Raw genomic sequence first — 4457 nt, 5'->3', positions numbered from 1 at the left:
GTCTGTACTGCAATCATATTCCCTCTTAATATCACTTTTGATTAATGATAATTTTGTAGCCTTGTTTTCATTTATCTTGAGTAGCTTTTGATTTCTGCTGTGATTTCCTTTTAGTTTATGGCTACTAAAATTTTTATTGTTTAGTCTCCCTGTATTTGTAATTTTTTTTTTTTTGTGGTGGTGGTGGTGGGGGGTAGATGGTTGGCCAAACTTTGTATTTAGTAATCTGTAGTTGCTTAACACACAACATAGTCTTATTGGGGGAGGGGAATATTGGAGGCACTTGCAGCTTCCCAAGGAAATATCAGAAAGGGAAATATGTAAAAATTTTCCATTTTATGGGGGGTTGGTTTGCTGGGTGTAAAGCACTTTCCTTACATAAACATTTGATCTCAAGATTTTTCATAGATGTTTGTGGAAGATCTTAGAATTGCTTGCCATATTTACTGGTAAAAATCAGAAAGAGGCCTTCAGGACATTTTGACTTGGAAAATTACTAGTACCCAAGTCAAGTCTTAACACATTAAACATTTTTTGAAAGGAATGTCATAAGATCAACTAAGATTAAACATGCTTTACTTTTTTCTTCAAAGAACCTAACAATTATGGAGGGGAACTTAACCCAAAATTTTAAAATAGCAATATATTTTTTTCTTTCGGTAGTCCTTGGGTAATTTGACAGAATAGGTTCCACTTTCTTCAAACAGGGATTTTGGTTCAAAGTTTTGTTTTTACTATGCTTCTGCCTCCCTCGCTATCAGGGGAGGCAGAAATCTGCTTCCTCCATGGCTACTACCTCTTGGTGTTCCACACCTAGAACTGCTGTAGGAATCTAGTGGAGAAGGATTGTACCTCTTTACCATAAAAGGGGGAACCTGTCTGTCTTGTCTGCCAACCCAGTCATGACCATTTGACTAGAGATCACTAAGGCTACTTGAGTAACTGCCTCGACTTCCACTAAATCTATCATGTAAGTTGCTGTAATCATCATAGTGACTGCTCCCTCCATATGATGGGATGGGGGTGGTTATGTGGTGGAGCACTAAAGTGTTAAAATAATTCTCCTATGAGTCTCTATAGGAAACTTCATTTGAATGACCTTAATAGTCACTATTACTTGATGGTTAGTCTTCACATGAACTGGAATGACATAATCATGATAGGCATAATAATCTCTTGGCAGTGGTTCTCCACCACTGTACTTTCAAACCCAGTAATTCTACCCATTACTTCATTTCCACTGTTTTCGCACTCTATTTCCATTTTTTAAATGTTAATTCTATTACTTGATTTTACTTCTATATTGAAGGTCCCAGCTTTGTGTTTTGATTTCAAGCTCATTCTGATGGGCTGCATTTATACTTTCCTATTCCTCTATAATTTAGGTATGTGTTTTATATTTTATTTTGTTGCTTTATATAGTCCCTTTAGTACTTCTTTCATGTCCAATTTAGTGTTGATATAGGCTTTTAATTTTTTTAGTGATGCTCCTTACCCTTCTTTCTATCTTAAATGATAATCCAGGATAAAGGATTCTAGGCTGGAAATATTTTTCTTTACTTTGATCTCCTGTCATTCCCTTCTTGCTTTTAAGATTTCCACCATAAAGTTCACAGGCAGCATAAAGGAGTTCCTTACAGGAGACAGATTCTTCTTTCTCTTGATGCTGTAATACTCTGTTTTTGTCATTGACTTTCAAATATTTTATCATGTGTAAGTCTGGTAGTATTTTGTTCGGAATTCTTTGGGCCTCTTTGATCAACATGTCTTGTTTATTTTCCAGATCGAGATGGTTCTCAACAGTTATTTCTTAAATATATTTTGATGCCTTTCTTTTTCTTTACTGCAAACCCTATGATACAGATGTTATTTCTCTTAAATTTATCCTAAAAATCACTTTTATACTGTTTTCATTTTTAAATTATTTTTTTCCTTTGTTCTTTGTGTTCTCCACCACTGTGCTTTCAAAACCACTAATTCTACCCATTACTTCATTTCCACTGTTTTTACAACTTCATTCTATTTTTTTAACTGGGTTATAGTATTTTTAGTTCTATTTGTAATAGACTCCTATTTCCTCAATCTTTATTGTGATTTTAGGTACCACCATATCTCTGATTACAATGTGCCATGATCCCCTGTTTAAAGCATCCTCATAAGGATGAAACAAAATACTTCTCCTTTTTTGCTTCAAAATAGTACAGTGTGAAACAAGATATGGAATGGATAAAAATGTTATTTACTGATAGTCAAAACTGGGTGAAATAATGTTTGTGTATGTATGTGAGGGGAGTCTTAATTGCATTAGTCTACGTTTGCATATATTTAGAATTTTTCATAATAAAAAAATTAAGAGTATTTTTTCATTATTCTTTGCCAGCACCACTGAAATATTAAAATTTTTTTCAAAAAATATTCCCTGATGTGGGCCCTCCCTGATGGTGCAATGGGCACTACAGAAGCTAGCCTAGCTGCAGGCGCTTCAGCAGGAATTCCATCCCTAGCCAGGGAGGTGATACACATGGCATAGCAGACCTCTCCTGTCTTGCCCACTGCTCCCCTCAGCAGCGTTTATTCTGCTCCCCAGTCTGTCTCTGGTGAATCCTCCCACCACCCCTACCTCTACTCCAGTTCTGTATGCATAAAAACTTAAATCTTAAAAAAATATATTCCCAGATGCTAAGAGTTAATAAAATGGAAGTAAATGGAAAAACAATAAACAAACATTTTAAAGAGGGCTGTAACAGAAACGTTTAGTTTGTTCAGGGTCTTCAGATGAAATTATATGTACACTGGGCCTCAAATATAATTACAACCTAGCTTCAAAGGACTGAAAAGGCCATCCCCATATCTTGTCTGCATTTCTGTCTTCCTAACCCTGAATCTTGACTCTTCTCCTATCTGTGTAAGTCCAACTCTAGAATGTGTTTAAAGCCAGCCAGTCTTTCTAGATTGCTTTCTGGGGGCACCAGAAGAACAAGTCTCTGTCTCTTTTTCCTGTCCTTGATTATATTCTAGCAATAATGTTAAAGGTAGAAGAGGCACACCAGTATAGACGTAGGATCACACCATGATTTTTTTGCTCCACTGACATGAAGTGGTGAGCTCTTTTCATAAGATCTTTTGAATGGTTGTTTCTACTGCAATTATTAACCTGATTCTTTCCTAGGTCTTTCTCCTGTATGTAATAAGTTTTTTGTCTCATCAGTTCTGAGTCTCCATTTCCTGTGATGCACAAATATTTCTAAGATTATCTCCATAAAACACAAGAGCTTCTTAGTCATTTTTTTTACTCTTTGCCAATGCAATTCTAGTATTTCATACTGTAATATCTCTGAACTAGATTTAGCTGCCAATTATTCAGAATCTCCATTGATCACTCTAGAAAGCATTGGACAACTTTATTCTAGTGGGTTTTGTTTTGTTTTAATTTATTTCCTTTTTTGGAAGAGATATTATTTTATATTGAAGATAATGTTGACTTGTATCACTGTATAATGATTGAGGTACAAAATCATACCCTTTCACATATATTACCATACCACAGTTATTGCCAAAGCACTCATATTTCTCCACCAGTCCATTGGATCCTCCCTTATCATTTTGTCCTTTCCCCTTCCCTCTCTCTCAGTTCTACAGTTAGATTTCTAGGGGCCATTTTGCTTTAATTTTGTGAACTCATCAAATATTTGTTATTCCAGTGCTTTAAGGGATGGTTATGTAAACCCTTGTTATTTTCTAATGTACATTTTAAAAATATAGTTTTAATTGCTCTGTTACCTCTTTTATATATCTACTTCCTTGTCATTAGCTACTTATGGGATGAAAGGCAAGTGTTCTTTTTTCCCTGTACATCTAAGCACTCTATAGAGTGTCACATTAGGAAGATGCTGAGCAGTATGGTGTTTCTAGGTGATACTGATTAGGTTTAAATCGTTTAATTCTATACAGTTTTTTAGACCTGAAGCCATGAAATTTTTCTCTAAAGGGCTAGATATTATATATTTTAGATTTTGAAGGCCAAGAGGAAAATCTCATTATCTAGGTAACTGTAGATCAAAAGAAAACACATATCCTATAATTTAAAAATGAAATTAAAAAGTAATACTTATTGAGTATAGCTTTGTCATTTCAGTATATTAATGGAAAGCATGGAATTCTTTTGTTTGGGATTACATATCCTTCATTAGGGTTCAAAGATAAATGCTCCTATTATCAAATGTCACACTGACCTGTAATTAATTCTGATCTGTAAGGAGATTTCTCATCTTTTACAGTGTCTTTTTCTCAGGTGGCATTGTCAAAACTGATATCAATTCATGAGCATGACTTTAAAGTTAATTATAAAATTTCCCTCTTGATTTTTGCTTTTTTAGCATCTTGATACATTGTAGATTATCACCTTTAATTTAAATTTAGGTGGAAACTCCTCAATTGAATAATTAAATGGACTTGAA

This window comes from Condylura cristata, unplaced genomic scaffold (genome assembly GCF_000260355.1).
Source record: "Condylura cristata isolate star-nosed mole 26May11 unplaced genomic scaffold, ConCri1.0 scaffold00051, whole genome shotgun sequence".
Lineage (NCBI taxonomy): Eukaryota > Metazoa > Chordata > Mammalia > Eulipotyphla > Talpidae > Condylura > Condylura cristata.
This window is presented reverse-complemented; position numbering follows the sequence as displayed.